Below are 13518 nucleotides of genomic sequence, written 5' to 3' on the forward strand. Positions count from 1 at the left end.
AAAAACTGTCCGTCTGTTCACTATTTTAAGCATAACTCTTAGATAAAATTAATTATATGCCCCTCTCTCTTTACATCGTAACTTTTCTCTAATGTTCCTAGGTAGTAGCCTCAAGACCATTCTCTAAGTAAAAATCCCAAATTGTGTGCTCAATTTTAAGTGCAACATAAACCTTAAAGGCAGCAATATAATTATTGCCATAAGCTCATCTTTATGTCAGCTTAGCATTTGCTAGGGAACAACTTAAGAGTTATTTTTAGGCATTTAAACAGGGGCACATCTGGCATGGGGTGTTCATTAATGAAGTGTGTTAAAACTGGTAAGACATTGCTGATATCAACAGAGGAAAACACTGAGATTCTGGAACATTTGGCCTGGTATTTTTATGTGCTGCTTTGAATGCTAAGTGTTAATAATGATGAATCAAAATCTGGCAAAACGTTAATACCAGCAACAACATTACAATCTTTCAAGGTGTTAACACAAATTTCTAGCTTCAAATTAAGTAAGTTCAAGCATTTGGACATACTTCTAGAATGATCTCATGCATAAACTATATTTTCTATGAACATTCACAGAGGTAGCCTGGAAATAATTAATTGCTGGACAATCCAGTTTTAATACCACTGCCTGATTGTATCAGTTATGATATGCTTTTCATAATAATAATTGTCTAAAATATGCAGCATATTGTAGACAAAATATGGCTTCAGCAAGAATTCTTTATTTTAAATTAGATGAAAAAAATCACAGGTACATAGAAATTTTTAACCATTCTAACCTAGGAGAGGTCTTGCTTATAATTTACCTGCAAAGTCTTTAAACATTGCTTTCTAACAAGATCTGATTGTTTCTATGTTATTCAGAACCTGAATATTTGTTGTACCTTATATCCATTTCGCTGCAAACTCTCACACATTTTTATTTATTCAGAAAAATTGTATTCACTACGACTTTGGAAAAATCATAATGCACATCATTAAAACCACATGCATAATCCAGCAGAATGTGCCCCAGCCTGCGCTTTGTATGTTAATTTGTTTTCCTGGTATGCCCTTTGTTTCTTATTGTAGTACTAGCAAGTATTTTCTGTCTGAGAACTGAGATGAAAAATAAAATTAAAAAGAAGGACAATAAATAATTTAAGCAAAAATTCTGTTGCATAAAGAAAGATGATGAGTTTCTAGGAATATAAATGTAGACAGAACAATTAGATATTAGGTAAGCAAAGAGGGACCCACATAGCACTGCATAATTAAGCCTCTACAAGAATCTTAGATCCTTTTTTTACAGTGTACAATTAGGATGATTCATCTTTTTGGATACATCAATCCACTTCTCAAAAATACATTTCTAAAAGAAGTACAATGCACATTTTTAAGGTAAATGTTTTTGTTAGAATATTTTGTATGAACATGCAACAGCTTTGTTCAATTGCATCTTATAGTCTCCACCTGGTGATGGTGGAAAATGTGTCCGAGTAGACTGCAACCATTATTTTTATTGTTTGAACTAGTGATATTATTCCGGTGCTTTTGTACCTCTTGATAATAGAATATTCTAAAAAGAAATGTTTCCTCACAGTGTTTCCTCCCAGTTACATGAAAGGATATTGCAGTTTCACAGAACATGGTATGCCTCTTCCAAACCTGCAATTAGTATTCAATGGCAACCTTTCATATTAGCCTAGCAGACTATCTACCTCAACTCAAAATGGTCACACAACATAAGCTGCTTTCAGCTATTCCAAAATGAACGTATGTGTACTGATACAATTTTAGCTCTATAAGAGGCACTCAGATCTTTCCAGTTTTGAGTCATTTTGTCACATCTTTCACTATGTATTTTAGGAAAATTGCAACACACTATTCTCAAAGGTTTCCGTTGGCTTCATTCTGGTACAAATCACTTTGAACACTGAACTTTATGAAATGCTGATGTTAATAAGGTTTATTTCTGAAAAGACGGGTATCTTGCACAGGATCAGAATGCTCTGTAAGGTATTTTATACTTGAGAATACAACAACAAACTCTTGTGGCAATCAAGTTGACAGCTCATGACAAAAATTTGTCTTTCCATGCAGACCAGAAGTTTTAGCTTACAGGATCAAAATATTGAAATACCATAATGCAGAGTAGAAAGAATCACTCTATGCCCAGAAATTCCCCATAAAGATGAACTGGTGTTATGAACTGAACTTGTTTCTACTCTGTGCCAAGATACACGAGAACTCCCTTACCAGTTCAAAAACAGCTACCTAGTTCAGTTTGTCACTGGTTGCTAGTTTCTTCATTTGCTATTGATTGATCCATAGCCACTACTGTGATGGAGACTTGTAAAAACTGAGGTTTTCCCCCAGAGTGCAGAAAAATTGCACGCTCTATGACAGAACAAGCTTTTCTGATAAGTGACCACAAAGAGCACTCTGCCATCACTGTTCAGGACTTGCTAGACTAAAAAGACACAATCTTAGGTGATGCACACACAGAAAGGGTTGTATTCTAAGCTTGAGGCTTATTGATATAAGAGCATAATGAAACAGGCCACTCCATAATACATATCTTTACTTCCTGATCTTGTGAGAGACCTACATTTTCCAGTCATAAGTAACAACACAATGTCAAATTCTCTGACAGAAAGTGGATCAAATTAAACAGTCAGTATGCTTTAGAACTTGTAGAAATGGTCATAAAATTATTTAAACATCTGAACACTCAGCATCATTCATGTTGTAGGGGCACCTGAGTTTTGCACAACAGATGGAAGAAAATCCTAGAAAATAGAACATAAAGGTCATGTAGTTTAGCATCCTGAACAAAACTGGGATGGAAAATATCTACATCATTCCAGACAGATGGAAGGGTTATGGACTTTCCATCACTGATGACATTTAAGAACAGGTTGGATTATGTATTTAATACTTAACAGTTTGGACTACAGTAGGAAGGCACCTATAAACCATCAAGACCTATTTTCATGTATGCTACATATATTCTAGCTGTACATGAGCTAAAGAAATAAGGGAAGCCTTATTTTGCTGATGTGCTTAGCTTGAAGAGAAATGAAGGAATAGAAAAATGAGCTCTGTAGCAGCTATAGCCATGACTAGAAATTTACTCTGGATGTGTATTTATTCCAAAAATAATGTTGAAAACAATTTACACACAACCTTCCTGTCTCACACAGAGAAATCAGTCAAAGATGAAGGTCTTGAAATAACATATTCACAGTAAACGTTAGTATTTATGCTTCAAAGCATGAGATAGTTCAACAGTTAGCAACACTGCAAGCACAGATACCTAAGCATTCAATAACACAGGTTTGCATAGCAGCAAAATTGTTACTTTATGCAAAAGTGGTGCACTCAGGTATAATGTCAGGCCATAAGTACATAAAACATATCTTGGTCAGAGAAGTTCATTCATTCTCTGTATGAAACTGAATCATGAATCACACTTGCTTTTTTTCACATTAAACACATGCACTATTCTCATCCACCAGAGAACACTTCCTCAGTTTTATTAACGGTAGTGAATTTTTTTTCACTTTTTAAGTTAAAATTGTGACAAACATCCATATACTAGGAAGAGTGAAGGTAGATACTGGATACACATTCAGAGGAAGAAGTTCTGAGACACCAGAACAGCAGAAATGATCTTTTTAATTTACTAAGGTCCACTACCGGATGTTGCTTGAAATTTCTCAGCAACAGTTAGAAAGTTATTTGAGGACTCTGGAGGAAATTGCTTAATTCATTTACATGACATTTAGCATTATGTTCATGCTGAGGAATACACATTTATTTGGAAGGGTATAATTCATTAAAATAAAGGATATATGGTAAATCTCAACTTTCAGAGTTTTTATATAGAGAGAAATCCAAATCCTACTGATGCTCAGACAAACTATGTAGTAAGAACTCTGTTTGGGCTAATGACAGCAAAGATATTGGCTGTGTCTGACACTTCTGCATCCAACCTTGAAGTTTTCTGATTGTAACTGATACTGACTTATGCTTGGCTGTAGTGAAGATGACATGCTTTCAAGAAGCTCTGGAAAAGAACAAAAAGACTTCATGCCAATAGCAGGAGAGGATCACGTTCATGAAGAGACTGTCTTGCCAAGAAAAATCCAAATTCCTAATAGTAAAGCCTGTAGAATCAATTTAATCGGGTGGTCAACAGTGTTCCAGGTATGCAATCCAGGACAGGTCAATGACAGTGGCATATCTGAGCATTACCAACCCCAGGACCAAGACACTTGAAGCAAGAGGAGAGTTTGCAGCATGTGACAGTGTATCTAGTTTAAAACTGTGTTTGCAATGATATACTTCATGGCAGTCTAGATTTCATTGCTGCATAAACACAGGACCCCAATTGTTAATACTGAAGCTCATAATTCTCTCAGTATAGAACTGAGAAAGTAAGGATGCAAATGTAGGAATGTACTCCTCCTCCTGACACTATTTCAGTCTTAAGAGACCACCAGTAGACTTACTTTCCTTTCAGAATTAGTTTGTTAGACTCCAAGAATCCACCAACACAACCTGAAAACCACAAATTTCTCAATTCTAGGTTGAAAAAGTAACCCTTATCTTCAGCTGCACGTTTATAAGTAACTGCATAAGTTTCCTGCTGTCTATCTAACCAGGAAAAAAAAAGAAACATAATGCTGAACTTTATCTCCAGGGTCTCAGCTTTGATCTATAGCACATATAGTCTTCAGATGTTTTTTCTTATCACTTTCCATAACCCACGTTCTCTTTTAGCTGTATTGGCAGACTGGAGCCATTCTCACTTGGGTAGTCTTAAATGACTCATACGTTCTAAGTGCGATGGGACTCAATTCTCTTCCTGAAAGGCCAGGCACAATGTGATGCTTGAAACATTAGAAATTTAAGAATGAATACTAATAATTTGTTATTTTTCAATACCCATTTCTGAAGATGTTCTGAAGTACTGAGTACCTTGTCTTTCTGAAAATTTAACCACTCCTTTAGAGCTACTAAAATTCCAAGGAGCACTATTTCAGGAATTAGTCAGATATTTTAAAAATAGAACATCTGTGAAAACCTAAATAGAAGTTTTGCTGCAGTGCAGTCTGGAACAATACGACAGCTTGTTTAAGACAGTTTGCTACTACTGATGTGTGGCTTGAAGATAAAGTAAGTCTGTCTAATGGCTATCTGCCACAGAAAGAGGAGGTTCTGCCCTGTTCTTGAATTCCTCCCCTGTGTTGGAACTGAAGGTTGACCGACTCTATGTTTAACTGATTAAAGATGCTAAACTGGAAGAAATTACTTTAGTAATAAAAGTTGTGCCACTGAGGACTTCCGATCCCATGGCTCCATAACAGTGAGCCCCATTACAGCTTGCAACATGCACATCCAATATCTTGAATATGCAATCAATATTGTTAACATCCTAGAATCTCTGTTTAGATAGTTGGAGCAAAGACACCTTGTACTTCTGGGCTCCTTGTTGGTTAACTGAGGTTATACAAACTAGGGTTGCTAAATCGGATTTCCAGGAAAATGAGCTATAGAAACTCCGTGAAGCTGGTCAAATATATTGACATTGTTATGAGTTCAGATGCTGCTAATAGGAACTTGCATACATTTCTTCAATAGAGGAGGACCAAACCTATCTTTTGAAAACAATACAGTCTCAAAAAACACTCCAGAAAAATGACATGAGAGCTTTCTGGCTGCATATCAAAAAGCTATTTCACTTTCCGCCTGTAGACACAAAGGAAATGTGAGAAACAACTAACCTATAATCCAAAGCCAGAAACCAAGACTCATTTTCTGAAATTTCTTTCCCTCAAAAAATCAAAAACATGCTTGTGTCCCAGTGTGCATTTGAGGTGAATATTTCTCAGAAGTGCAATTTTTCCCCTATGGGAAGCATTTTTCTTTTTCAAATGAGCTCCCACTACTAGCACTATCGCCAAAACCTTAGATTTTCTTTCAAGAACTTCTACCCACATGCTCTAGCTAGAGCTGCTTTTGCGTGTAAAATTTTACAAAACCAATGATAGTAACAGTGCATATAATTCAAACAATTAAGCTATTGCAAGAGGGGAGTATAATGTCTCTGTATGCTAAATCATATTTGCGGTTTGGGTACTGTCCTGTATAACGTACTTGAATGGTGCAATGTTTTGTCTGCCATAAATAGCAGCTTTTACTTTCTTTGCAGTTCTACTATATCAGCCATGCACTAGGATAAACAACACACCATAAAAGAGCAGAAGGCACAGTTAAGATAGAATCATTATGCAAATAGGTTATGGCATGCTTTATATGAGAACAGCTTCCCTAAAGAGACCTAATGGGATGACTGACCTATAAAGCATTTAATTTGTTGTTAGCATTTCATTTAATTGTCTTTCAGTTCCTCTAGGAATAAAACTTTTAATTGTAAAAACTTCTAAATGACATAATGGTTGATTTCTCTTTCTGTAACTAACAGGTTCCTCTCATAGTAAAAATAGCTTGTTGTAATTTCTAACTGTAGTTTTTAAATTCTGGTATAATTCGGGGGGAAAAGTTAGGACTTCAGACTGTTTAGCTGACAAAACTCTATTAAAAGAATGCTCTTCTAGAAATGTTAATGAGAGGCGTACTGAAGAAAGACTATATATCTTGATATACAGGTATACAACAAACAATCAATTTTTCTCACTTTTGACCTTTGAGTGGTAGATGCAGGATCCATAGTCCTACTAGAATTGATTATTGTTCGAAGGTTAGATACAATAGGGTGTAAATAGAGTATATAAATAAATCTTCATTTTCTGTGACCCAAATTACAACCAGAAAAGGAGATTTAAATCACTATAAAACTCTAATGGAATCTAGTATTAATTATCAAGTCCAAGTAAAGAGCCTATATAAAGGATTATGAAATATATTGGCTATCCCAATAAAGCCTTGCGATGTGTTTACAAAGATGGATGGATTTTCCTCTTCACAGAGAGGCAAATTTTATGAGTGTTTGCCAAAGGCGGGACTGGAGGCTCCTCTTAGGCTATGATGAAGCAAGAGGCCATTACCATTGGGATTTTTGCTAGTAAGTTTTGGGGAGTTTTGGATGAATAATGGGATGACCAACATTTGAGTTTAAATTGCTAATTTTTTTCTGGCTGAGTGGAAGAATGCTGGGACTTGTTTAACCAAAATGGGGAAAAACAAGATTTTTATCCAACATAACAGGATTTGATGTACCCAAGTGAAACAGAACCTTCAACTTCAGTTCCTCCCTCTGCTTCCCAACGATGATGTGGTCCATTTTTTGCATGAAGCTCCTCAATATCTTCTGAGGACTTTCTTTCACTTACTCAAATGTAGCAAAGAAGGCCAATGGTATCCTGGGCTGCATTAGGAAGAGCATTGCCAGCAGGTCGAGGGATGTGATCCTCCCCCTCTCTGCCCTGGTGATCCTTCACCACTCAGCCCTGGTGAAGCCACACCTGGAGTACTGTGTCCAGTTCTGGGCTTCTCAGTATAGGAGAGATATGAAGCTACTGGAGTGAGTCCAGTGAAGGGCTACTAAGATGATTAAGGGACTGGAGCATCTCTCATACGAGGAAAGGCTGAGACAGTGGGAACTCTTCAGCCTGGAGAAGACTGAGGAGAATCTTATCAATGCGTTTAAATATCTGAAGGGCGGATGTAAAGAGGATGAGGCCAGACTGTTCCAGAGATAGGATGGATGAGAGGCAACACACACAAACTGAAACACAGGAAGTCGTATCTGAACATAAGGAAAAACTTTACTGTGAGGGTGACTGAGCACAGGAACAGGTTGCCCAGAGAGGTTTCAGAGTCTCTATCCTTGGAGATATTCAAAAACTGTCTGGACAGGGTCCTGGGAAACCTGCTGTAGGTGACCCTGCTTGAGCAGGGCGGCTGGGCTAGATGATCTCTTAAAGGTCTTATCCAACTTCAACCGTTCTGAGATCCTGTGAAACGTATTTTGGCAAATTTACTATCTTCCACATGGCGACCTAACCTGTAGCTTTGAGTATTATCCCTGGTCGGATGACTATCCATACAAAGTAGAACTGTATAAGCAGAAGAGAGACATCCAGAACACTCAACTAATCCTGGCATGGCTGGAGTTCCTGCTTCTAGCATTCAATATGTTACAAAAGGCTGAATAACATCATGTTGCAGATCTGAGAGAATCTCTTTTCCATTGACCGTCTAGGATTAAGAGTTTGTGTATAAATAAGTGATGTAACAAGGGGACTCGTGTCTCACTAGGAACAGGTTGTTCCAAATCTTGGATGAGTGTCCCAACAAGTAAGCTGTGGGGCACACTATTTCTTCTCAGTTTCTTATGGATACTTGAACTAAATTGCATTATTTTAAATCTGAATAGAATCTGAATCTAATCATTGTCTTTATGGTGTTGTAGTTATATCAGAAAACCAACTGTTTTCATACCCTAACCCATCCTCTATTCCTCCTGTGTTCACTATGTACCTCAGGGCTCTGCATGTGAGAGATCTTGACAAGGGATTCATCTTGAAAGGCAGTTAGCATAGTCTGCTTTCACACTTGAAGCCACTACTATTCAATATATTTATAAACTACATAGATGATGGGAGTGAATGAACTCTCACCAAGCTTGCAGTTGACACCAAATGGGGAGGAGAGAAAAGACCTTAACAGGCTGGAAGATGGGGCCAACAAGAACTGCACAAGGTTTAACAGAGGTAAACGTAAAGTCCTGCTCCTGAGACAGAATAATCACAAACAGCAGTACAGTCTGTGGAGTGGCTTTGCTGAAAAGAACCCTGGGAGTCCTGCTGAATAGCAAGCTGAACGTGAGCCAGCAATGCGCCCAAGGAAGGCCAACAGCATCTTGGGCTGCATCAGCAAGAGGATAGCCAACACATCAAGGGATGTGATTATTCCACCTACTTGGCACTTGTTAGGCCACACCTGGAATACTGTGTCTAGTTTTGATTCCCCCAGTTCAAGAGAGAGAATAAAAAAATGGAGAGGGTCCAGCAGAGAGTCACCAAGACAATCAGATCAGATAATCACATGGATAATCAGGTGTGAAGAAAGGATGAAGGAACTGGGTTTATTCAGCCAAGAGAAGAGGAAGCTTGCCTAATCGCAGTCTTCCAATACCTAAAGGTAATAGACTGATAGAGAACAATGGAGATACTCACCTTGCAAGGATGTTGCACAGGTTGCTTCAAGGGAAATATTGGTATGGAAATAAGAAAACTATTTTTCATTGTGAAAACAATTAAACATTGAAATAACTTTCCCAGAAAAGTGGTGGAAACTCCCTCTCTGGAAATATTCAACACTCAGCTTGACAGGGCCCTGGATAACCTTTCAACAGAAGGTTGGACCAGATGGTGTCCAGAGATCCCTTCCAACCTAGATTTTTCTATGATTCCAAAAAAAGTCTGGTATGCTGCTATGACATTTCTTCCTACCAGATTTTTTAAAGCTTAATATCTTGCCTGAAATATGTTTCATTTCACAACCATTTATCTTGTTAACATTTTCCTTATGAGAAGAAGCCTCCTTTCTACCAATTGAAGAAATGAGAACATTTCAATCATTAGTAAAATATGTCTATAGGCTAGGTCTACTGATAAGATATACCGTATCCAAAACAACGAAGACAAGAATTGCCAGATGGCTCTGGAGATGGGAAGACTGAATTCTAGTCCCTGTTTCAGAGAACTTAATTAAGTACATAATGTAACATATTTGAAAAGGTCAGAGTAAAAGATTCTGATTCTAATCTCAAGAGAAAGAGGAATTATGATTTTTTTCATTGTAAGGGCTCTACCCAATTCTTAGGTATGAGTAAAATTGAAAGACGTATATTTAGAGGGGATAGAGAATACATGTTCCTTCCAAAAAGAGACTTTTTAGTATTCTGTTGGCATTCTTTTCCATGAAGCTGCAGAACTCCTCATTTTCATTTAAGTTCTTCCATCTTAACCTTTCTTCATGTCATTGCACCCTTAAGCAAAAGTGTATAATATATATTATTTTATCCATTAATCTCCTATTTCTACTGTTACTACACCTCAGAATGACTCATTTTGGATAATTTTGGAATATTTTGTCCAGCATATCACACTCAACAAGCAACACAAAGCAAACAAATAAAAATGAAAAAGCCTAAAACTCAGAAATATCAACTACTTAGTTGTTATTAGTTACTCCAGTAACTAATAAGTCTTACTTACTTAGATACTCTTCCCACTATTTTCTAAATAAATAAATAAATACCCATTGTTCACTATATGAAAACCTATCCATTTGATGGAATTAATTTACGTCTCTAACAGCAAGATAAAAACACATACACTGATGTTTATAAACTAGTTCACAATACTAGTTTAAGAGAAATAAAACGATTTAAATTAAATGAAAAGGAAAAGACACTGACCTGAAAATTTTGAGTAATCAAAAGTTCCCAATGGTGGGTGAAAAGGGCTGTAAAGCCACATGAAGATAATACCAAAAGCAATAAAAGGACTCAAAATATAACTGATAAGACTGAAAATTCTTGTAAGACATCTAGATTCTAGGTGAAGTAATTAATCAGAGAAGGGATCAGAGTAAACCAAGGCAATATGCCTAAGGAGTGACAGGAAAAAAAAACTTAAATGCGTTATTTCTTTTTCATACTACTCAAAATGCAATACTTTTGATCATTAATGAAGATAGCTTGCTATATAACTGTATACAGTGTGAAACCTTATGCAAGTCAGAGTGGAATGAGTAGGAAATCATACTTGTTTAAACACCCTAATGAAGAAGTTTTTCTTTAGAAAATATGAAACTCAGCTGTGCACAGATTAGTGCTCCTAACCTGATTTATATTCTAGCCCCTCAGTAAAGCATCTGCTAAGTTTCTGAATATCATGTGTGTGTTATGAGGACAGCCTTAGGGTTTTTAACTAAAATAAATCTGAAGTTGATTTTCCAGATCTATTGCTACTAAGGCAGCTTTCCACTTCACACCAGTTTCCTGTTAGATTTATGTCCTTTAAAATGTATTTGCCCTCTACTAATCAAGGATGTTGGAAATCTCTCTCTGATTGCTTTCCCCATGATCATCATCCCTACTGTCCCCTTAGATAACACTGCCTATTCCAACTGTCTCAGGTACCTGTAATATGTTGCAGAAAAAATATGTCCCAATTCTACCAGAAAAAATCGGCACAATCCTAATTTCACTTTCACTGTAGGAGGATTAAATAAGTGATAGTTTCAAGTTACTAGCACTCTTATATGAGAAAAGGAAAGCACTGTATACTACAGTGAGGACTGAGAATTGAACTTCTTTCCTTAGCTTGATATTTTAGTCTATAAATTATTTGCAAACAGTTAACTAAAATGAATATTTTAAAACAGAAATGGACCTGACACTGTGTATGTCAGCAAACAGAGTCCAGATTCCATGACATTTTTCTTCACTTATAAAAGAACAGATCTTGTATAGTAACTGTAAAAGCTCCCTGCACAGGGTATCTCTCTTAGGGGCTGATTCAAGACCCTGGAATGAATCCCTGAATAACTCCAGATCATCTTAATCAAGCCTAACCTACAAATGTAAGATGCATTTCTAAGATCGACACATAAAAACATTCTCATAAATCTTAATACACAGCAAAGAATAAAACATTTTCCTCCTTTTGTTGAAAATAGCAATATACACTAACTGACAATTGCCACTCATGGTTTCTAATGGATAACTAAGACTACTAAATATTAGGATAAACAGTGTGAAACAAGGACAAAATTAAAATTTTATCATGCTTGAATTTCCAAGATCAAAATTCAAAAATTTTTTTAAGAACATTCACCAAATATTCACTCATTGCTGATCTCATTGCTGATCATTTCAAGCAGCTTCCATAATGTGAACCACAATTATTTGTAAATTTTGTAAATGGAGTTACAATCAAAATATGGACAAGTCATCTTCGTCAAAATTCACAGGAATTCTTTTGAGCTCTTCAACCGGCATTGCTACATACTGATTTTCTTCTAGTTTTTCATATTATATTGCTTTCACCGTATTGTCTCTTAAAGGCTCATTCATAAACTGCATGTAATCATCAGTCCATTGCATCATTTTTTACATCTTCCTCCAAGTAATTCTGTCTCCTGAGTGACTTGGAAACCTGCCATACCTCCATGGCATTTTTCAGTGTTACTACAGGAGCAGAGTTTCAGTCATGATCTAAATATATATGCAGAGTAAGAATTTACAAATGGAAACCACACAGCATCAGCCCTGCAGGTCTTATTTTAATCCGCAGGTTTGAGCAGATGTTTAGGCTGCAACCTTGCTGAGATATATGGTTAGTGTCTTATGAAAGAATCATTTTGTGATCAAGCAAAGACTTCTCAAGACAAGAATATGAAAAGAGTCATCACTATCACAGCTAAATCTACAAAATACTTATCATGAAGTGCTGTCATTATTACATTAAATTCTTCAGTCTTTGTTGTTATCATTACTGATTATTCCATTGTGAAGTGAAAGGACAGACATCCTTCCCAGTCTGAGTATTCTACTTACAGAGGATGAGGACACCTTGTAAAAACATGTCTGTGTCTTATTTAAATCATGCAGGGGATGGATGAAGACTTCATTAACGGCAAATTAGAAGTTTAGACCAAATTTCATGGTCAGAACACAATCAGTAAAAGGAAAATGTCAAAAGACTTGGCAGGATTTTATATAGAATTTTACTGGTGAAGCATCATATGAAATTTGGATTAAAACTCAGGCCTTAGAATGAATATTAGTAGCGTGTGCTACTAATGGGTTAAATTCTAAGCTTGACTCTCTGTGATTCTAAAGAAAATTCAGCTCTGACTCTGAGCTGAAGCCAATATATGCAGTACTATTAACTGTCCACAAAATGAATCACAAAATTTATTTGCTTTATTAAAGGAATGTTAAATGAAATGTTAACTTTCAGCTTTTTTCATATTAACTCAGTGTTTGGAAGAACAATCAAAAAGCATACAGGAACTGAAACTTCCTTTCCATATTTTGCTTTTAAGAAAGGAGAAACAGGGGAAATGTTAAAAACAAATACTACTTTAATAGTCTGAAGATGAAAGATTCAATAGATTTCTCTGTTTTTGTAAAAATGGTTTAGCATTTAAAGGAGAGTGACAAATTTTCTATAACTCAGGCTGGAATTCTGCACCTATCAATGCAGTTAATAGCATAAATTAATAAGCTGAAATACATGCTAAACATTTGAAAACCAGTCATGTTGTCTGAGCTACAAATGAATTCACAAGACTAACTATTGGATTCCATTTTTAAATACTCCCACTCTTCAACAAACAAAAAAGCACATGTTTCTTATTAAGTTTTTCAAAGGCTGTATTTCTAAATATGGTACTTTTTGGACAGAGTACTCTATAGACAGGTTCTTACCTACAGAGTAGCTTAGAATGATAACTTACAGACTGAAGGCTAAGTAAAGTCCTTTCTTCA

The sequence above is a fragment of the Apteryx rowi genome, unplaced genomic scaffold (genome assembly GCF_003343035.1).
Source record: "Apteryx rowi isolate R43461 unplaced genomic scaffold, aptRow1 scaffold_179, whole genome shotgun sequence".
NCBI lineage: Eukaryota > Metazoa > Chordata > Aves > Apterygiformes > Apterygidae > Apteryx > Apteryx rowi.